Genomic DNA, 24,593 nt, shown 5'->3' with positions numbered 1-24,593 from the left:
TTTTTTCAAATCCTCAAAAATGATGCAAAACGGCATGCTATAGTATGCCGTTCGAGACCATGGGCTATAGCCCATCGCCATGGTCATAAATGATGAAAAACGAGCATTTGAAAAAAAGACGAAAATGACTCCGAGACGATGGGCTATAGCCCATGGTCTCGGAGTGATTTTCGTCTTTTTTTCAAATCCTCAAAAATGATGGAAAACGGCATGCTATAGTATGCCGTTCGAGACCATGGGCTATAGCCCATCGCCATGGTCATAAATTATGAAAAACAAGGATTTGAAAAAAAGACGAAAATGACTCCGAGGCCATGGGCTATAGCCCATGGTCTCGGAGTGATTTTCGTCTTTTTTTCAAATCCTCAAAAATGATGGAAAACGGCATGCTATAGTATGCCGTTCGAGACCATGGGCTATAGCCCATCGCCATGGTCATAAATGATGAAAAACAAGGATTTGAAAAAAAGACGAAAATGACTCCGAGACGATGGGCTATATAGCCCATGGTCTCGGAATGATTTTCATCTTTTTTTCAAATCCTCAAAAATGATGGAAAACGGCATGCTATAGTATGCCGTTCGAGACCATGGGCTATAGCCCATCGTCTCGGAGTCATTTTCGTCTTTTTTTCAAATCCTCGTTTCGTCTTTTTTTCAAATCCTCAAAAATGATGCAAAACGGCATGCTATAGTATGCCGTTCGAGACCATGGGCTATAGCCCATCGCCATGGTCATAAATGATGAAAAACGAGCATTTGAAAAAAAGACGAAAATGACTCCGAGACGATGGGCTATAGCCCATGGTCTCGGAGTGATTTTCGTCTTTTTTTCAAATCCTCAAAAATGATGGAAAACGGCATGCTATAGTATGCCGTTCGAGACCATGGGCTATAGCCCATCGCCATGGTCATAAATTATGAAAAACAAGGATTTGAAAAAAAGACGAAAATGACTCCGAGACGATGGGCTATATAGCCCATGGTCTCGGAGTGATTTTCGTCTTTTTTTCAAATCCTCAAAAATGATGGAAAACGGCATGCTATAGTATGCCGTTCGAGACCATGGGCTATAGCCCATCGCCATGGTCATAAATGATGAAAAACGAGCATTTGAAAAAAAGGCGAAAATGACTCCGAGACGATGGGCTATAGCCCATGGTCTCGGAGTGATTTTCGTCTTTTTTTCAAATCCTCAAAAATGATGGAAAACGGCATGCTATAGTATGCCGTTCGAGACCATGGGCTATAGCCCATCGTCTCGGAGTCATTTTCGTCTTTTTTTTAAATCCTCGTTTCGTCTTTTTTTCAAATCCTCAAAAATGATGCAAAACGGCATGCTATAGTATGCCGTTCGAGACCATGGGCTATATCCCATCGCCATGGTCATAAATGATGAAAAACGAGGATTTGAAAAAAAAGACGAAAATGACTCCGAGACGATGGGCTATAGCCCATGGTCTCGGAGTGATTTTCGTCTTTTTTTCAAATCCTCAAAAATGATGGAAAACGGCATGCTATAGTATGCCGTTCGAGACCATGGGCTATAGCCCATCGTCTCGGAGTCATTTTCGTCTTTTTTTCAAATCCTCGTTTCGTCTTTTTTTCAAATCCTCAAAAATGATGCAAAACGGCATGCTATAGTATGCCGTTCGAGACCATGGGCTATATCCCATCGCCATGGTCATAAATGATGAAAAACGAGTATTTAAAAAAAAAAGACGAAAATGACTCCGAGACGATGGGCTATAGCCCATGGTCTCGGAGTGATTTTCGTCTTTTTTTCAAATCCTCAAAAATGATGGAAAACGGCATGCTATAGTATGCCGTTCGAGACCATGGGCTATAGCCCATCGCCATGGTCAAAAATGATGAAAAACGAGCATTTGAAAAAAAGGCGAAAATGACTCCGATACGATGGGCTATAGCCCATGGTCTCGGAGTGATTTTCGTCTTTTTTTCAAATCCTCAAAAATGATGGAAAACGGCATGCTATAGTATGCCGTTCGAGACCATGGGCTATAGCCCATCGCCATTGTCATAAATGATGAAAAACAAGGATTTGAAAAAAAGACGAAAATGACTCCGAGACGATGGGCTATAGCCCATGGTCTCGGAGTGATTTTCGTCTTTTTTTCAAAACCTCAAGAATGATGGAAAACGGCATGCTATAGTATGCCGTTCGAGACCATGGGCTATAGCCCATCGCCATGGTCATAAATGATGAAAAACGAGCATTTGAAAAAAAGGCGAAAATGACTCCGAGACGATGGGCTATAGCCCATGGTCTCGGAGTGATTTTCGTCTTTTTTTCAAATCCTCAAAAATGATGGAAAACGGCATGCTATAGTATGTCGTTCGAGACTATGGGCTATAGCCCATCGTCTCGGAGTCATTTTCGTCTTTTTTTTAAATCCTCAAAAATGATGCAAAACGGCATGCTATAGTATGCCGTTCGAGACCATGGGCTATAGCCCATCGCCATGGTCATAAATGATGAAAAACGAGGATTTGAAAAAAAGACGAAAATGACTCAGAGACGATGGGCTATAGCCCATGGTCTCGGAGTGATTTTCGTATTTTTTTCAAATCCTCAAAAATTATGGAAAACGGCATGCTATAGTATGCCGTTCGAGACCATGGGCTATAGCCCATCGCCATGGTCATAAATGATGAAAAACGAGGATTTGAAAAAAAGACGTAAATTACTCCGAGACGATGGGCTATAGCCCATGGTCTCGGAGTGATTTTCGTCTTTTTTTCAAATCCTCAAAAATGATGGAAAACGGCATGCTATAGTATGCCGTTCGAGATCATGGGCTATAGCCCATCGCCATGGTCATAAATGATGAAAAACGAGCATTTGAAAAAAAGAAGAAAATGACTCAGAGACGATGGGCTATAGCCCATGGTCTCGGAGTGATTTTCGTCTTTTTTTCAAATCCTCAAAAATGATGGAAAACGGCATGCTATAGTATGCCGTTCGAGACCATGGGCTATAGCCCATCGCCATGGTCATAAATTATGAAAAACAAGGATTTGAAAAAAAGACGAAAATGACTCCGAGACGATGGGCTATATAGCCCATGGTCTCGGAGTGATTTTCGTCTTTTTTTCAAATCCTCAAAAATGATGGAAAACGGCATGCTATAGTATGCCGTTCGAGACCATGGGCTATAGCCCATCGCCATGGTCATAAATGATGAAAAACAAGGATTTGAAAAAAAGACGAAAATGACTCCGAGACCATGGGCTATAGCCCATGGTCTCGGAGTGATTTTCGTCTTTTTTTCAAATCCTCAAAAATGATGGAAACGGCATGCTATAGTATGCCGTTCGAGACCATGGGCTATAGCCCATCGCCATGGTCATAAATGATGAAAAACAAGGATTTGAAAAAAAGACGAAAATGACTCCGAGACGATGGGCTATAGCCCATGGTCTCGGAGTGATTTTCGTCTTTTTTTCAAATCCTCAAAAATGATGGAAAACGGCATGCTATAGTATGCCGTTCGAGACCATGGGCTATAGCCCATCGCCATGGTCATAAATGATTAAAAACGAGGATTTGAAAAAAAGACGAAAATGACTCAGAGACGATGGGCTATAGCCCATGGTCTCGGAGTGATTTTCGTATTTTTTTCAAATCCTCAAAAATGATGGAAAACGGCATGCTATAGTATGCCGTTCGAGACCATGGGCTATAGCCCATCGCCATGGTCAAAAATGATGAAAAACGAGCATTTGAAAAAAAGGCGAAAATGACTCCGATACGATGGGCTATAGCCCATGGTCTCGGAGTGATTTTCGTCTTTTTTTCAAATCCTCAAAAATGATGGAAAACGGCATGCTATAGTATGCCGTTCGAGACCATGGGCTATAGCCCATCGCCATGGTCAAAAATGATGAAAAACGAGCATTTGAAAAAAAGGCGAAAATGACTCCGATACGATGGGCTATAGCCCATGGTCTCGGAGTGATTTTCGTCTTTTTTTCAAATCCTCAAAAATGATGGAAAACGGCATGCTATAGTATGCCGTTCGAGACCATGGGCTATAGCCCATCGCCATTGTCATAAATGATGAAAAACAAGGATTTGAAAAAAAGACGAAAATGACTCCGAGACGATGGGCTATAGCCCATGGTCTCGGAGTGATTTTCGTCTTTTTTTCAAAACCTCAAGAATGATGGAAAACGGCATGCTATAGTATGCCGTTCGAGACCATGGGCTATAGCCCATCGCCATGGTCATAAATGATGAAAAACGAGCATTTGAAAAAAAGGCGAAAATGACTCCGAGACGATGGGCTATAGCCCATGGTCTCGGAGTGATTTTCGTCTTTTTTTCAAATCCTCAAAAATGATGGAAAACGGCATGCTATAGTATGTCGTTCGAGACTATGGGCTATAGCCCATCGTCTCGGAGTCATTTTCGTCTTTTTTTTAAATCCTCAAAAATGATGCAAAACGGCATGCTATAGTATGCCGTTCGAGACCATGGGCTATAGCCCATCGCCATGGTCATAAATGATGAAAAACGAGGATTTGAAAAAAAGACGAAAATGACTCAGAGACGATGGGCTATAGCCCATGGTCTCGGAGTGATTTTCGTATTTTTTTCAAATCCTCAAAAATTATGGAAAACGGCATGCTATAGTATGCCGTTCGAGACCATGGGCTATAGCCCATCGCCATGGTCATAAATGATGAAAAACGAGGATTTGAAAAAAAGACGTAAATTACTCCGAGACGATGGGCTATAGCCCATGGTCTCGGAGTGATTTTCGTCTTTTTTTCAAATCCTCAAAAATGATGGAAAACGGCATGCTATAGTATGCCGTTCGAGACCATGGGCTATAGCCCATCGCCATGGTCATAAATGATGAAAAACGAGCATTTGAAAAAAAGAAGAAAATGACTCAGAGACGATGGGCTATAGCCCATGGTCTCGGAGTGATTTTCGTCTTTTTTTCAAATCCTCAAAAATGATGGAAAACGGCATGCTATAGTATGCCGTTCGAGACCATGGGCTATAGCCCATCGCCATGGTCATAAATTATGAAAAACAAGGATTTGAAAAAAAGACGAAAATGACTCCGAGACGATGGGCTATATAGCCCATGGTCTCGGAGTGATTTTCGTCTTTTTTTCAAATCCTCAAAAATGATGGAAAACGGCATGCTATAGTATGCCGTTCGAGACCATGGGCTATAGCCCATCGCCATGGTCATAAATGATGAAAAACAAGGATTTGAAAAAAAGACGAAAATGACTCCGAGACCATGGGCTATAGCCCATGGTCTCGGAGTGATTTTCGTCTTTTTTTCAAATCCTCAAAAATGATGGAAACGGCATGCTATAGTATGCCGTTCGAGACCATGGGCTATAGCCCATCGCCATGGTCATAAATGATGAAAAACAAGGATTTGAAAAAAAGACGAAAATGACTCCGAGACGATGGGCTATAGCCCATGGTCTCGGAGTGATTTTCGTCTTTTTTTCAAATCCTCAAAAATGATGGAAAACGGCATGCTATAGTATGCCGTTCGAGACCATGGGCTATAGCCCATCGCCATGGTCATAAATGATTAAAAACGAGGATTTGAAAAAAAGACGAAAATGACTCAGAGACGATGGGCTATAGCCCATGGTCTCGGAGTGATTTTCGTATTTTTTTCAAATCCTCAAAAATGATGGAAAACGGCATGCTATAGTATGCCGTTCGAGACCATGGGCTATAGCCCATCGCCATGGTCATAAATGATGAAAAACGAGGATTTGAAAAAAAGACGTAAATGACTCCGAGACGATGGGCTATAGCCCATGGTCTCGGAGTGATTTTCGTCTTTTTTTCAAATCCTCAAAAATGATGGAAAACGGCATGCTATAGTATGCCGTTCGAGACCATGGGCTATAGCCCATCGTCTCGGAGTCATTTTCGTATTTTTTTCAAATCCTCGTTTCGTCTTTTTTTCAAATCCTCGTTTCGTCTTTTTTTCAAATCCTCAAAAATGATGCAAAACGGCATGCTATAGTATGCCGTTCGAGACCATGGGCTATATCCCATCGCCATGGTCATAAATGATGAAAAACGAGGATTTGAAAAAAAGATGAAAATGACTCCGAGACGATGGGCTATAGCCCATGGTCTCGGAGTGATTTTCGTCTTTTTTTCAAATCCTCAAAAATGATGGAAAACGGCATGCTATAGTATGCCGTTCGAGACCATGGGCTATAGCCCATCGCCATGGTCATAAATGATGAAAAACGAGCATTTGAAAAAAAAGACGAAAATGACTCCGAGACGATGGGCTATAGCCCATGGTCTCGGAGTTATTTTCGTCTTTTTTTCAAATCCTCAAAAATGATGGAAAACGGCATGCTATAGTATGCCGTTCGAGACCATGGGCTATAGCCCATCGCCATGGTCATAAATTATGAAAAACAAGGTTTTTAAAAAAAGACGTAAATGACTCCGAGACGATGGGCTATATAGCCCATGGTCTCGGAGTGATTTTCGTCTTTTTTTCAAATCCTCAAAAATGATGGAAAACGGCATGCTATAGTATGCCGTTCGAGACCATGGGCTATAGCCCATCGCCATGGTCATAAATTATGAAAAACGAGCATTTGAAAAAAAGACGAAAATGACTCCGAGACGATGGGCTATAGCCCATGGTCTCGGAGTGATTTTCGTCTTTTTTCAAATCCTCAAAAATGATGGAAAACGGCATGCTATAGTATGCCGTTCGAGACCATGGGCTATAGCCCATCGCCATGGTCATAAATGATGAAAAACAAGGATTTGAAAAAAAGACGAAAATGACTCCGAGACGATGGGCTATAGCCCATGGTCTCGGAGTGATTTTCGTCTTTTTTTCAAATCCTCAAAAATTATGGAAAACGGCATGCTATAGTATGCCGTTCGAGACCATGGGCTATAGCCCATCGCCATGGTCATAAATGATGAAAAACAAGGATTTGAAAAAAAGACGAAAATGACTCCGAGACGATGGGCTATAGCCCATGGTCTCGGAGTGATTTTCGTCTTTTTTTCAAATCCTCAAAAATGATGGAAAACGGCATGCTATAGTATGCCGTTCGAGACCATGGGCTATAGCCCATCGTCTCGGAGTCATTTTCGTCTTTTTTTCAAATCCTCGTTTCGTCTTTTTTTCAAATCCTCAAAAATGATGCAAAACGGCATGCTATAGTATGCCGTTCGAGACCATGGGCTATATCCCATCGCCATGGTCATAAATGATGAAAAACGAGGATTTGAAAAAAAGACGAAAATGACTCCGAGACGATGGGCTATAGCCCATGGTCTCGGAGTGATTTTCGTCTTTTTTTCAAATCCTCAAAAATGATGGAAAACGGCATGCTATAGTATGCCGTTCGAGACCATGGGCTATAGCCCATCGCCATGGTCATAAATGATGAAAAACAAGGATTTGAAAAAAAGACGAAAATGACTCCGAGACGATGGGCTAGAGCCCATGGTCTCGGAGTGATTTTCGTCTTTTTTTCAAATCCTCAAAAATGATGGAAAACGGCATGCTATAGTATGCCGTTCGAGACTATGGGCTATAGCCCATCGTCTCAGAGTCATTTTCGTCTTTTTTTTAAATCCTCAAAAATGATGCAAAACGGCATGCTATAGTATGCCGTTCGAGACCATGGGCTATAGCCCATCGCCATGGTCATAAATTATGAAAAACGAGCATTTGAAAAAAAGACGAAAATGACTCCGAGACGATGGGCTATAGCCCATGGTCTCGGAGTGATTTTCGTCTTTTTTTCAAATCCTCAAAAATGATGGAAAACGGCATGCTATAGTATGCCGTTCGAGACTATGGGCTATAGCCCATCTTCTCAGAGTAATTTTCGTCTTTTTTTTAAATCCTCAAAAATGATGCAAAACGGCATGCTATAGTATGCCGTTCGAGACCATGGGCTATAGCCCATCGCCATGGTCATAAATTATGAAAAACGAGCATTTGAAAAAAAGACGAAAATGACTCCGAGACGATGGGCTATAGCCCATGGTCTCGGAGTGATTTTCGTCTTTTTTTCAAATCCTCAAAAATGATGGAAAACGGCATGCTATAGTATGCCGTTCGAGACCATGGGCTATAGCCCATCGCCATGGTCATAAATGATGAAAAACAAGGATTTGAAAAAAAGACGAAAATGACTCCGAGACGATGGGCTATAGCCCATGGTCTCGGAGTGATTTTCGTCTTTTTTTCAAATCCTCAAAAATAATGGAAAACGGCATGCTATAGTATGCCGTTCGAGACCATGGGCTATAGCCCATCGCCATGGTCATAAATGATGAAAAACAAGGATTTGAAAAAAAGACGAAAATGACTCCGAGACGATGGGCTATAGCCCATGGTCTCGGAGTGATTTTCGTCTTTTTTTCAAATCCTCAAAAATGATGGAAAACGGCATGCTATAGTATGCCGTTCGAGACCATGGGCTATAGCCCATCGTCTCGGAGTCATTTTCGTCTTTTTTTCAAATCCTCGTTTTGTCTTTTTTTCAAATCCTCAAAAATGATGCAAAACGGCATGCTATAGTATGCCGTTCGAGACCATGGGCTATAGCCCATCGCCATGGTCATAAATGATGAAAAACAAGGATTTGAAAAAAAGACGAAAATGACTCCGAGACGATGGGCTATAGCCCATGGTCTCGGAGTGATTTTCGTCTTTTTTTCAAATCCTCAAAAATGATGGAAAACGGCATGCTATAGTATGCCGTTCGAGACTATGGGCTATAGCCCATGGTCTCGGAGTGATTTTCGTCTTTTTTTTAAATCCTCAAAAATGATGGAAAACGGCATGCTATAGTATGCCGTTCGAGACCATGGGCTATAGCCCATCGCCATGGTCATAAATGATGAAAAACAAGGATTTGAAAAAAAGACGAAAATGACTCCGAGACGATGGGCTATAGCCCATGGTCTCGGAGTGATTTTCGTCTTTTTTTCAAATCCTCAAAAATGATGGAAAACGGCATGCTATAGTATGCCGTTCGAGACCATGGGCTATAGCCCATCGCCATGGTCATAAATGATGAAAAACGAGGATTTGAAAAAAAGACGTAAATGACTCCGAGACGATGGGCTATAGCCCATGGTCTCGAAATGATTTTCGTCTTTTTTTCAAATCCTCAAAAATGATGGAAAACGGCATGCTATAGTATGCCGTTCGAGACCATGGGCTATAGCCCATCGTCTCGGAGTCATTTTCGTCTTTTTTTCAAATCCTCGTTTCGTCTTTTTTTCAAATCCTCAAAAATGATGCAAAACGGCATGCTATAGTATGCCGTTCGAGACCATGGGCTATATCCCATCGCCATGGTCATAAATGATGAAAAACGAGGATTTGAAAAAAAGACGAAAATGACTCCGAGACGATGGGCTATAGCCCATGGTCTCGGAGTGATTTTCGTGCTATAGTATGCCGTTCGAGACCATGGGCTATAGCCCATCGCCATGGTCATAAATGATGAAAAACAAGGATTTGAAAAAAAGAAGAAAATGACTCAGAGACGATGGGCTATAGCCCATGGTCTCAGAGTGATTTTCGTCTTTTTTTCAAATCCTCAAAAATGATGGAAAACGGCATGCTATAGTATGCCGTTCGAGACCATGGGCTATAGCCCATCGCCATGGTCATAAATGATGAAAAACAAGGATTTGAAAAAAAGACGAAAATGACTCAGAAGATGGGCTATAGCCCATGGTCTCGGAGTGATTTTCGTCTTTTTTTCAAATCCTCAAAAATGATGGAAAACGGCATGCTATAGTATGCCGTTCGAGACCATGGGCTATAGCCCATCGTCTCGGAGTCATTTTCGTCTTTTTTTCAAATCCTCGTTTCGTCTTTTTTTCAAATCCTCAAAAATGATGCAAAACGGCATGCTATAGTATGCCGTTCGAGACCATGGGCTATATCCCATCGCCATGGTCATAAATTATGAAAAACGAGCATTTGAAAAAAAGACGAAAATGACTCCGAGACGATGGGCTATAGCCCATGGTCTCGGAGTGATTTTCGTCTTTTTTTCAAATCCTCAAAAATGATGGAAAACGGCATGCTATAGTATGCCGTTCGAGACCATGGGCTATAGCCCATCGCCATGGTCATAAATGATGAAAAACAAGGATTTGAAAAAAAGACGAAAATGACTCCGAGACGATGGGCTATAGCCCATGGTCTCGGAGTGATTTTCGTCTTTTTTTCAAATCCTCAAAAATAATGGAAAACGGCATGCTATAGTATGCCGTTCGAGACCATGGGCTATAGCCCATCGCCATGGTCATAAATGATGAAAAACAAGGATTTGAAAAAAAGACGAAAATGACTCCGAGACGATGGGCTATAGCCCATGGTCTCGGAGTGATTTTCGTCTTTTTTTCAAATCCTCAAAAATGATGGAAAACGGCATGCTATAGTATGCCGTTCGAGACCATGGGCTATAGCCCATCGTCTCGGAGTCATTTTCGTCTTTTTTTCAAATCCTCGTTTCGTCTTTTTTTCAAATCCTCAAAAATGATGCAAAACGGCATGCTATAGTATGCCGTTCGAGACCATGGGCTATAGCCCATCGCCATGGTCATAAATTATGAAAAACAAGGATTTGAAAAAAAGACGAAAATGACTCCGAGACGATGGGCTATAGCCCATGGTCTCGGAGTGATTTTCGTCTTTTTTTCAAATCCTCAAAAATGATGGAAAACGGCATGCTATAGTATGCCGTTCGAGACTATGGGCTATAGCCCATGGTCTCGGAGTGATTTTCGTCTTTTTTTTAAATCCTCAAAAATGATGGAAAACGGCATGCTATAGTATGCCGTTCGAGACCATGGGCTATAGCCCATCGCCATGGTCATAAATGATGAAAAACAAGGATTTGAAAAAAAGACGAAAATGACTCCGAGACGATGGGCTATAGCCCATGGTCTCGGAGTGATTTTCGTCTTTTTTTCAAATCCTCAAAAATGATGGAAAACGGCATGCTATAGTATGCCGTTCGAGACCATGGGCTATAGCCCATCGCCATGGTCATAAATGATGAAAAACGAGGATTTGAAAAAAAGACGTAAATGACTCCGAGACGATGGGCTATAGCCCATGGTCTCGGAGTGATTTTCGTCTTTTTTTCAAATCCTCAAAAATGATGGAAAACGGCATGCTATAGTATGCCGTTCGAGACCATGGGCTATAGCCCATCGTCTCGGAGTCATTTTCGTCTTTTTTTCAAATCCTCGTTTCGTCTTTTTTTCAAATCCTCAAAAATGATGCAAAACGGCATGCTATAGTATGCCGTTCGAGACCATGGGCTATATCCCATCGCCATGGTCATAAATGATGAAAAACGAGGATTTGAAAAAAAGACGAAAATGACTCCGAGACGATGGGCTATAGCCCATGGTCTCGGAGTGATTTTCGTGCTATAGTATGCCGTTCGAGACCATGGGCTATAGCCCATCGCCATGGTCATAAATGATGAAAAACAAGGATTTGAAAAAAAGAAGAAAATGACTCAGAGACGATGGGCTATAGCCCATGGTCTCAGAGTGATTTTCGTCTTTTTTTCAAATCCTCAAAAATGATGGAAAACGGCATGCTATAGTATGCCGTTCGAGACCATGGGCTATAGCCCATCGCCATGGTCATAAATGATGAAAAACGAGGATTTGAAAAAAAGACGAAAATGACTCAGAAGATGGGCTATAGCCCATGGTCTCGGAGTGATTTTCGTCTTTTTTTCAAATCCTCAAAAATGATGGAAAACGGCATGCTATAGTATGCCGTTCGAGACCATGGGCTATAGCCCATCGTCTCGGAGTCATTTTCGTCTTTTTTTCAAATCCTCGTTTCGTCTTTTTTTCAAATCCTCAAAAATGATGCAAAACGGCATGCTATAGTATGCCGTTCGAGACCATGGGCTATATCCCATCGCCATGGTCATAAATGATGAAAAACAAGGATTTGAAAAAAAGACGAAAATGACTCCGAGGCCATGGGCTATAGCCCATGGTCTCGGAGTGATTTTCGTCTTTTTTTCAAATCCTCAAAAATGATGGAAAACGGCATGCTATAGTATGCCGTTCGAGACCATGGGCTATAGCCCATCGTCTCGGAGTCATTTTCGTCTTTTTTTCAAATCCTCGTTTCGTCTTTTTTTCAAATCCTCAAAAATGATGCAAAACGGCATGCTATAGTATGCCGTTCGAGACCATGGGCTATAGCCCATCGCCATGGTCATAAATGATGAAAAACGAGCATTTGAAAAAAAGACGAAAATGACTCCGAGACGATGGGCTATAGCCCATGGTCTCGGAGTGATTTTCGTCTTTTTTTCAAATCCTCAAAAATGATGGAAAACGGCATGCTATAGTATGCCGTTCGAGACCATGGGCTATAGCCCATCGCCATGGTCATAAATTATGAAAAACAAGGATTTGAAAAAAAGACGAAAATGACTCCGAGGCCATGGGCTATAGCCCATGGTCTCGGAGTGATTTTCGTCTTTTTTTCAAATCCTCAAAAATGATGGAAAACGGCATGCTATAGTATGCCGTTCGAGACCATGGGCTATAGCCCATCGCCATGGTCATAAATGATAAAAAACAAGGATTTGAAAAAAAGACGAAAATGACTCCGAGACGATGGGCTATATAGCCCATGGTCTCGGAATGATTTTCATCTTTTTTTCAAATCCTCAAAAATGATGGAAAACGGCATGCTATAGTATGCCGTTCGAGACCATGGGCTATAGCCCATCGTCTCGGAGTCATTTTCGTCTTTTTTTCAAATCCTCGTTTCGTCTTTTTTTCAAATCCTCAAAAATGATGCAAAACGGCATGCTATAGTATGCCGTTCGAGACCATGGGCTATAGCCCATCGCCATGGTCATAAATGATGAAAAACGAGCATTTGAAAAAAAGACGAAAATGACTCCGAGACGATGGGCTATAGCCCATGGTCTCGGAGTGATTTTCGTCTTTTTTTCAAATCCTCAAAAATGATGGAAAACGGCATGCTATAGTATGCCGTTCGAGACCATGGGCTATAGCCCATCGCCATGGTCATAAATTATGAAAAACAAGGATTTGAAAAAAAGACGAAAATGACTCCGAGGCCATGGGCTATAGCCCATGGTCTCGGAGTGATTTTCGTCTTTTTTTCAAATCCTCAAAAATGATGGAAAACGGCATGCTATAGTATGCCGTTCGAGACCATGGGCTATAGCCCATCGCCATGGTCATAAATGATGAAAAACAAGGATTTGAAAAAAAGACGAAAATGACTCCGAGACGATGGGCTATATAGCCCATGGTCTCGGAATGATTTTCATCTTTTTTTCAAATCCTCAAAAATGATGGAAAACGGCATGCTATAGTATGCCGTTCGAGACCATGGGCTATAGCCCATCGTCTCGGAGTCATTTTCGTCTTTTTTTCAAATCCTCGTTTCGTCTTTTTTTCAAATCCTCAAAAATGATGCAAAACGGCATGCTATAGTATGCCGTTCGAGACCATGGGCTATAGCCCATCGCCATGGTCATAAATGATGAAAAACGAGCATTTGAAAAAAAGACGAAAATGACTCCGAGACGATGGGCTATAGCCCATGGTCTCGGAGTGATTTTCGTCTTTTTTTCAAATCCTCAAAAATGATGGAAAACGGCATGCTATAGTATGCCGTTCGAGACCATGGGCTATAGCCCATCGCCATGGTCATAAATTATGAAAAACAAGGATTTGAAAAAAAGACGAAAATGACTCCGAGACGATGGGCTATATAGCCCATGGTCTCGGAGTGATTTTCGTCTTTTTTTCAAATCCTCAAAAATGATGGAAAACGGCATGCTATAGTATGCCGTTCGAGACCATGGGCTATAGCCCATCGCCATGGTCATAAATGATGAAAAACGAGCATTTGAAAAAAAGGCGAAAATGACTCCGAGACGATGGGCTATAGCCCATGGTCTCGGAGTGATTTTCGTCTTTTTTTCAAATCCTCAAAAATGATGGAAAACGGCATGCTATAGTATGCCGTTCGAGACCATGGGCTATAGCCCATCGTCTCGGAGTCATTTTCGTCTTTTTTTTAAATCCTCGTTTCGTCTTTTTTTCAAATCCTCAAAAATGATGCAAAACGGCATGCTATAGTATGCCGTTCGAGACCATGGGCTATATCCCATCGCCATGGTCATAAATGATGAAAAACGAGGATTTGAAAAAAAAGACGAAAATGACTCCGAGACGATGGGCTATAGCCCATGGTCTCGGAGTGATTTTCGTCTTTTTTTCAAATCCTCAAAAATGATGGAAAACGGCATGCTATAGTATGCCGTTCGAGACCATGGGCTATAGCCCATCGTCTCGGAGTCATTTTCGTCTTTTTTTCAAATCCTCGTTTCGTCTTTTTTTCAAATCCTCAAAAATGATGCAAAACGGCATGCTATAGTATGCCGTTCGAGACCATGGGCTATATCCCATCGCCATGGTCATAAATGATGAAAAACGAGTATTTAAAAAAAAAAGACGAAAATGACTCCGAGACGATGGGCTATAGCCCATGGTCTCGGAGTGATTTTCGTCTTTTTTTCAAATCCTCAAAAATGATGGAAAACGGCATGCTATAGTATGCCGTTCGAGACCATGGGCTATAGCCCATCGCCATGGTCATAAATGATAAAAAACAAGGATTTGAAAAAAAGACGAAAATGACTCCGAGACGATGGGCTATATAGCCCATGGTCTCGGAATGATTTTCATCTTTTTTTCAAATCCTCAAAAATGATGGAAAACGGCATGCTATAGTATGCCGTTCGAGACCATGGGCTATAGCCCATCGTCTCGGAGTCATTTTCGTCTTTTTTTCAAATCCTCGTTTCGTCTTTTTTTCAAATCCTCAAAAATGATGCAAAACGGCATGCTATAGTATGCCGTTCGAGACCATGGGCTATAGCCCATCGCCATGGTCATAAATGATGAAAAACGAGCATTTGAAAAAAAGACGAAAATGACTCCGAGACGATGGGCTATAGCCCATGGTCTCGGAGTGATTTTCGTCTTTTTTTCAAATCCTCAAAAATGATGGAAAACGGCATGCTATAGTATGCCGTTCGAGACCATGGGCTATAGCCCATCGCCATGGTCATAAATTATGAAAAACAAGGATTTGAAAAAAAGACGAAAATGACTCCGAGGCCATGGGCTATAGCCCATGGTCTCGGAGTGATTTTCGTCTTTTTTTCAAATCCTCAAAAATGATGGAAAACGGCATGCTATAGTATGCCGTTCGAGACCATGGGCTATAGCCCATCGCCATGGTCATAAATGATGAAAAACAAGGATTTGAAAAAAAGACGAAAATGACTCCGAGACGATGGGCTATATAGCCCATGGTCTCGGAATGATTTTCATCTTTTTTTCAAATCCTCAAAAATGATGGAAAACGGCATGCTATAGTATGCCGTTCGAGACCATGGGCTATAGCCCATCGTCTCGGAGTCATTTTCGTCTTTTTTTCAAATCCTCGTTTCGTCTTTTTTTCAAATCCTCAAAAATGATGCAAAACGGCATGCTATAGTATGCCGTTCGAGACCATGGGCTATAGCCCATCGCCATGGTCATAAATGATGAAAAACGAGCATTTGAAAAAAAGACGAAAATGACTCCGAGACGATGGGCTATAGCCCATGGTCTCGGAGTGATTTTCGTCTTTTTTTCAAATCCTCAAAAATGATGGAAAACGGCATGCTATAGTATGCCGTTCGAGACCATGGGCTATAGCCCATCGCCATGGTCATAAATTATGAAAAACAAGGATTTGGAAAAAAAGACGAAAATGACTCCGAGACGATGGGCTATATAGCCCATGGTCTCGGAGTGATTTTCGTCTTTTTTTCAAATCCTCAAAAATGATGGAAAACGGCATGCTATAGTATGCCGTTCGAGACCATGGGCTATAGCCCATCGCCATGGTCATAAATGATGAAAAACGAGCATTTGAAAAAAAGGCGAAAATGACTCCGAGACGATGGGCTATAGCCCATGGTCTCGGAGTGATTTTCGTCTTTTTTTCAAATCCTCAAAAATGATGGAAAACGGCATGCTATAGTATGCCGTTCGAGACCATGGGCTATAGCCCATCGTCTCGGAGTCATTTTCGTCTTTTTTTTAAATCCTCGTTTCGTCTTTTTTTCAAATCCTCAAAAATGATGCAAAACGGCATGCTATAGTATGCCGTTCGAGACCATGGGCTATATCCCATCGCCATGGTCATAAATGATGAAAAACGAGGATTTGAAAAAAAAGACGAAAATGACTCCGAGACGATGGGCTATAGCCCATGGTCTCGGAGTGATTTTCGTCTTTTTTTCAAATCCTCAAAAATGATGGAAAACGGCATGCTATAGTATGCCGTTCGAGACCATGGGCTATAGCCCATCGTCTCGGAGTCATTTTCGTCTTTTTTTCAAATCCTCGTTTCGTCTTTTTTTCAAATCCTCAAAAATGATGCAAAACGGCATGCTATAGTATGCCGTTCGAGACCATGGGCTATATCCCATCGCCATGGTCATAAATGATGAAAAACGAGTATTTAAAAAAAAAAGACGAAAATGACTCCGAGACGATGGGCTATAGCCCATGGTCTCGGAGTGATTTTCGTCTTTTTTTCAAATCCTCAAAAATGATGGAAAACGGCATGCTATAGTATGCCGTTCGAGACCATGGGCTATAGCCCATCGCCATGGTCAAAAATGATGAAAAACGAGCATTTGAAAAAAAGGCGAAAATGACTCCGATACGATGGGCTATAGCCCATGGTCTCGGAGTGATTTTCGTCTTTTTTTCAAATCCTCAAAAATGATGGAAAACGGCATGCTATAGTATGCCGTTCGAGACCATGGGCTATAGCCCATCGCCATTGTCATAAATGATGAAAAACAAGGATTTGAAAAAAAGACGAAAATGACTCCGAGACGATGGGCTATAGCCCATGGTCTCGGAGTGATTTTCGTCTTTTTTTCAAAACCTCAAGAATGATGGAAAACGGCATGCTATAGTATGCCGTTCGAGACCATGGGCTATAGCCCATCGCCATGGTCATAAATGATGAAAAACGAGCATTTGAAAAAAAGGCGAAAATGACTCCGAGACGATGGGCTATAGCCCATGGTCTCGGAGTGATTTTCGTCTTTTTTTCAAATCCTCAAAAATGATGGAAAACGGCATGCTATAGTATGTCGTTCGAGACTATGGGCTATAGCCCATCGTCTCGGAGTCATTTTCGTCTTTTTTTTAAATCCTCAAAAATGATGCAAAACGGCATGCTATAGTATGCCGTTCGAGACCATGGGCTATAGCCCATCGCCATGGTCATAAATTATGAAAAACGAGCATTTGAAAAAAAGACGAAAATGACTCCGAGACGATGGGCTATAGCCCATGGTCTCGGAGTGATTTTCGTCTTTTTTTCAAATCCTCAAAAATGATGGAAAACGGCATGCTATAGTATGCCGTTCGAGACTATGGGCTATAGCCCATCGTCTCAGAGTCATTTTCGTCTTTTTTTTAAATCCTCAAAAATGATGCAAAACGGCATGCTATAGTATGCCGTTCGAGACCATGGGCTATAGCCCATCGCCATGGTCATAAATTATGAAAAACGAGCATTTGAAAAAAAGACGAAAATGACTCCGAGACGATGGGCTATAGCCCATGGTCTCGGAGTGATTTTCGTCTTTTTTTCAAATCCTCAAAAATGATGGAAAACGGCATGCTATAGTATGCCGTTCGAGACTATGGGCTATAGCCCATCTTCTCAGAGTAATTTTCGTCTTTTTTTTAAATCCTCAAAAATGATGCAAAACGGCATGCTATAGTATGCCGTTCGAGACCATGGGCTATAGCCCATCGCCATGGTCATAAATTATGAAAAACGAGCATTTGAAAAAAAGACGAAAATGACTCCGAGACGATGGGCTATAGCCCATGGTCTCGGAGTGATTTTCGTCTTTTTTTCAAATCCTCAAAAATGATGGAAAACGGCATGCTATAGTATGCCGTTCGAGACCATGGGCTATAGCCCATCGCCATGGTCATAAATGATGAAAAACAAGGATTTGAAAAAAAGACGAAAATGACTCCGAGACGATGGGCTATAGCCCATGGTCTCGGAGTGATTTTCGTCTTTTTTTCAAATCCTCAAAAATAATGGAAAACGGCATGCTATAGTATGCCGTTCGAGACCATGGGCTATAGCCCATCGCCATGGTCATAAATGATGAAAAACAAGGATTTGAAAAAAAGACGAAAATGACTCCGAGACGATGGGCTATAGCCCATGGTCTCGGAGTGATTTTCGTCTTTTTTTCAAATCCTCAAAAATGATGGAAAACGGCATGCTATAGTATGCCGTTCGAGACCATGGGCTATAGCCCATCGTCTCGGAGTCATTTTCGTCTTTTTTTCAAATCCTCGTTTTGTCTTTTTTTCAAATCCTCAAAAATGATGCAAAACGGCATGCTATAGTATGCCGTTCGAGACCATGGGCTATAGCCCATCGCCATGGTCATAAATGATGAAAAACAAGGATTTGAAAAAAAGACGAAAATGACTCCGAGACGATGGGCTATAGCCCATGGTCTCGGAGTGATTTTCGTCTTTTTTTCAAATCCTCAAAAATGATGGAAAACGGCATGCTATAGTATGCCGTTCGAGACTATGGGCTATAGCCCATGGTCTCGGAGTGATTTTCGTCTTTTTTTTAAATCCTCAAAAATGATGGAAAACGGCATGCTATAGTATGCCGTTCGAGACCATGGGCTATAGCCCATCGCCATGGTCATAAATGATGAAAAACAAGGATTTGAAAAAAAGACGAAAATGACTCCGAGACGATGGGCTATAGCCCATGGTCTCGGAGTGATTTTCGTCTTTTTTTCAAATCCTCAAAAATGATGGAAAACGGCATGCTATAGTATGCCGTTCGAGACCATGGGCTATAGCCCATCGCCATGGTCATAAATGATGAAAAACGAGGATTTGAAAAAAAGACGTAAATGACTCCGAGACGATGGGCTATAGCCCATGGTCTCGAAATGATTTTCGTCTTTTTTTCAAATCCTCAAAAATGATGGAAAACGGCATGCTATAGTATGCCGTTCGAGACCATGGGCTATAGCCCATCGTCTCGGAGTCATTTTCGTCTTTTTTTCAAATCCTCGTTTCGTCTTTTTTTCAAATCCTCAAAAATGATGCAAAACGGCATGCTATAGTATGCCGTTCGAGACCATGGGCTATATCCCATCGCCATGGTCATAAATGATGAAAAACGAGGATTTGAAAAAAAGACGAAAATGACTCCGAGACGATGGGCTATAGCCCATGGTCTCGGAGTGATTTTCGTGCTATAGTATGCCGTTCGAGACCATGGGCTATAGCCCATCGCCATGGTCATAAATGATGAAAAACAAGGATTTGAAAAAAAGAAGAAAATGACTCAGAGACGATGGGCTATAGCCCATGGTCTCAGAGTGATTTTCGTCTTTTTTTCAAATCCTCAAAAATGATGGAAAACGGCATGCTATAGTATGCCGTTCGAGACCATGGGCTATAGCCCATCGCCATGGTCATAAATGATGAAAAACAAGGATTTGAAAAAAAGACGAAAATGACTCAGAAGATGGGCTATAGCCCATGGTCTCGGAGTGATTTTCGTCTTTTTTTCAAATCCTCAAAAATGATGGAAAACGGCATGCTATAGTATGCCGTTCGAGACCATGGGCTATAGCCCATCGTCTCGGAGTCATTTTCGTCTTTTTTTCAAATCCTCGTTTCGTCTTTTTTTCAAATCCTCAAAAATGATGCAAAACGGCATGCTATAGTATGCCGTTCGAGACCATGGGCTATATCCCATCGCCATGGTCATAAATTATGAAAAACGAGCATTTGAAAAAAAGACGAAAATGACTCCGAGACGATGGGCTATAGCCCATGGTCTCGGAGTGATTTTCGTCTTTTTTTCAAATCCTCAAAAATGATGGAAAACGGCATGCTATAGTATGCCGTTCGAGACCATGGGCTATAGCCCATCGCCATGGTCATAAATGATGAAAAACAAGGATTTGAAAAAAAGACGAAAATGACTCCGAGACGATGGGCTATAGCCCATGGTCTCGGAGTGATTTTCGTCTTTTTTTCAAATCCTCAAAAATAATGGAAAACGGCATGCTATAGTATGCCGTTCGAGACCATGGGCTATAGCCCATCGCCATGGTCATAAATGATGAAAAACAAGGATTTGAAAAAAAGACGAAAATGACTCCGAGACGATGGGCTATAGCCCATGGTCTCGGAGTGATTTTCGTCTTTTTTTCAAATCCTCAAAAATGATGGAAAACGGCATGCTATAGTATGCCGTTCGAGACCATGGGCTATAGCCCATCGTCTCGGAGTCATTTTCGTCTTTTTTTCAAATCCTCGTTTCGTCTTTTTTTCAAATCCTCAAAAATGATGCAAAACGGCATGCTATAGTATGCCGTTCGAGACCATGGGCTATAGCCCATCGCCATGGTCATAAATTATGAAAAACAAGGATTTGAAAAAAAGACGAAAATGACTCCGAGACGATGGGCTATAGCCCATGGTCTCGGAGTGATTTTCGTCTTTTTTTCAAATCCTCAAAAATGATGGAAAACGGCATGCTATAGTATGCCGTTCGAGACTATGGGCTATAGCCCATGGTCTCGGAGTGATTTTCGTCTTTTTTTTAAATCCTCAAAAATGATGGAAAACGGCATGCTATAGTATGCCGTTCGAGACCATGGGCTATAGCCCATCGCCATGGTCATAAATGATGAAAAACAAGGATTTGAAAAAAAGACGAAAATGACTCCGAGACGATGGGCTATAGCCCATGGTCTCGGAGTGATTTTCGTCTTTTTTTCAAATCCTCAAAAATGATGGAAAACGGCATGCTATAGTATGCCGTTCGAGACCATGGGCTATAGCCCATCGCCATGGTCATAAATGATGAAAAACGAGGATTTGAAAAAAAGACGTAAATGACTCCGAGACGATGGGCTATAGCCCATGGTCTCGGAGTGATTTTCGTCTTTTTTTCAAATCCTCAAAAATGATGGAAAACGGCATGCTATAGTATGCCGTTCGAGACCATGGGCTATAGCCCATCGTCTCGGAGTCATTTTCGTCTTTTTTTCAAATCCTCGTTTCGTCTTTTTTTCAAATCCTCAAAAATGATGCAAAACGGCATGCTATAGTATGCCGTTCGAGACCATGGGCTATATCCCATCGCCATGGTCATAAATGATGAAAAACGAGGATTTGAAAAAAAGACGAAAATGACTCCGAGACGATGGGCTATAGCCCATGGTCTCGGAGTGATTTTCGTGCTATAGTATGCCGTTCGAGACCATGGGCTATAGCCCATCGCCATGGTCATAAATGATGAAAAACAAGGATTTGAAAAAAAGAAGAAAATGACTCAGAGACGATGGGCTATAGCCCATGGTCTCAGAGTGATTTTCGTCTTTTTTTCAAATCCTCAAAAATGATGGAAAACGGCATGCTATAGTATGCCGTTCGAGACCATGGGCTATAGCCCATCGCCATGGTCATAAATGATGAAAAACGAGGATTTGAAAAAAAGACGAAAATGACTCAGAAGATGGGCTATAGCCCATGGTCTCGGAGTGATTTTCGTCTTTTTTTCAAATCCTCAAAAATGATGGAAAACGGCATGCTATAGTATGCCGTTCGAGACCATGGGCTATAGCCCATCGTCTCGGAGTCATTTTCGTCTTTTTTTCAAATCCTCGTTTCGTCTTTTTTTCAAATCCTCAAAAATGATGCAAAACGGCATGCTATAGTATGCCGTTCGAGACCATGGGCTATATCCCATCGCCATGGTCATAAATGATGAAAAACAAGGATTTGAAAAAAAGACGAAAATGACTCCGAGGCCATGGGCTATAGCCCATGGTCTCGGAGTGATTTTCGTCTTTTTTTCAAATCCTCAAAAATGATGGAAAACGGCATGCTATAGTATGCCGTTCGAGACCATGGGCTATAGCCCATCGTCTCGGAGTCATTTTCGTCTTTTTTTCAAATCCTCGTTTCGTCTTTTTTTCAAATCCTCAAAAATGATGCAAAACGGCATGCTATAGTATGCCGTTCGAGACCATGGGCTATAGCCCATCGCCATGGTCATAAATGATGAAAAACGAGCATTTGAAAAAAAGACGAAAATGACTCCGAGACGATGGGCTATAGCCCATGGTCTCGGAGTGATTTTCGTCTTTTTTTCAAATCCTCAAAAATGATGGAAAACGGCATGCTATAGTATGCCGTTCGAGACCATGGGCTATAGCCCATCGCCATGGTCATAAATTATGAAAAACAAGGATTTGAAAAAAAGACGAAAATGACTCCGAGGCCATGGGCTATAGCCCATGGTCTCGGAGTGATTTTCGTCTTTTTTTCAAATCCTCAAAAATGATGGAAAACGGCATGCTATAGTATGCCGTTCGAGACCATGGGCTATAGCCCATCGCCATGGTCATAAATGATAAAAAACAAGGATTTGAAAAAAAGACGAAAATGACTCCGAGACGATGGGCTATATAGCCCATGGTCTCGGAATGATTTTCATCTTTTTTTCAAATCCTCAAAAATGATGGAAAACGGCATGCTATAGTATGCCGTTCGAGACCATGGGCTATAGCCCATCGTCTCGGAGTCATTTTCGTCTTTTTTTCAAATCCTCGTTTCGTCTTTTTTTCAAATCCTCAAAAATGATGCAAAACGGCATGCTATAGTATGCCGTTCGAGACCATGGGCTATAGCCCATCGCCATGGTCATAAATGATGAAAAACGAGCATTTGAAAAAAAGACGAAAATGACTCCGAGACGATGGGCTATAGCCCATGGTCTCGGAGTGATTTTCGTCTTTTTTTCAAATCCTCAAAAATGATGGAAAACGGCATGCTATAGTATGCCGTTCGAGACCATGGGCTATAGCCCATCGCCATGGTCATAAATTATGAAAAACAAGGATTTGAAAAAAAGACGAAAATGACTCCGAGACGATGGGCTATATAGCCCATGGTCTCGGAATGATTTTCATCTTTTTTTCAAATCCTCAAAAATGATGGAAAACGGCATGCTATAGTATGCCGTTCGAGACCATGGGCTATAGCCCATCGTCTCGGAGTCATTTTCGTCTTTTTTTCAAATCCTCGTTTCGTCTTTTTTTCAAATCCTCAAAAATGATGCAAAACGGCATGCTATAGTATGCCGTTCGAGACCATGGGCTATAGCCCATCGCCATGGTCATAAATGATGAAAAACGAGCATTTGAAAAAAAGACGAAAATGACTCCGAGACGATGGGCTATAGCCCATGGTCTCGGAGTGATTTTCGTCTTTTTTTCAAATCCTCAAAAATGATGGAAAACGGCATGCTATAGTATGCCGTTCGAGACCATGGGCTATAGCCCATCGCCATGGTCATAAATTATGAAAAACAAGGATTTGAAAAAAAGACGAAAATGACTCCGAGACGATGGGCTATATAGCCCATGGTCTCGGAGTGATTTTCGTCTTTTTTTCAAATCCTCAAAAATGATGGAAAACGGCATGCTATAGTATGCCGTTCGAGACCATGGGCTATAGCCCATCGCCATGGTCATAAATGATGAAAAACGAGCATTTGAAAAAAAGGCGAAAATGACTCCGAGACGATGGGCTATAGCCCATGGTCTCGGAGTGATTTTCGTCTTTTTTTCAAATCCTCAAAAATGATGGAAAACGGCATGCTATAGTATGCCGTTCGAGACCATGGGCTATAGCCCATCGTCTCGGAGTCATTTTCGTCTTTTTTTTAAATCCTCGTTTCGTCTTTTTTTCAAATCCTCAAAAATGATGCAAAACGGCATGCTATAGTATGCCGTTCGAGACCATGGGCTATATCCCATCGCCATGGTCATAAATGATGAAAAACGAGGATTTGAAAAAAAAGACGAAAATGACTCCGAGACGATGGGCTATAGCCCATGGTCTCGGAGTGATTTTCGTCTTTTTTTCAAATCCTCAAAAATGATGGAAAACGGCATGCTATAGTATGCCGTTCGAGACCATGGGCTATAGCCCATCGTCTCGGAGTCATTTTCGTCTTTTTTTCAAATCCTCGTTTCGTCTTTTTTTCAAATCCTCAAAAATGATGCAAAACGGCATGCTATAGTATGCCGTTCGAGACCATGGGCTATATCCCATCGCCATGGTCATAAATGATGAAAAACGAGTATTTTAAAAAAAAAGACGAAAATGACTCCGAGACGATGGGCTATAGCCCATGGTCTCGGAGTGATTTTCGTCTTTTTTTCAAATCCTCAAAAATGATGGAAAACGGCATGCTATAGTATGCCGTTCGAGACCATGGGCTATAGCCCATCGCCATGGTCAAAAATGATGAAAAACGAGCATTTGAAAAAAAGGCGAAAATGACTCCGATACGATGGGCTATAGCCCATGGTCTC

Source organism: Electrona antarctica (genome assembly GCF_951216825.1).
Source record: "Electrona antarctica genome assembly, chromosome: 10".
Lineage (NCBI taxonomy): Eukaryota > Metazoa > Chordata > Actinopteri > Myctophiformes > Myctophidae > Electrona > Electrona antarctica.
The sequence above is the reverse complement of the archived record's forward strand: the minus strand, read 5'-3'. Positions refer to the sequence as shown.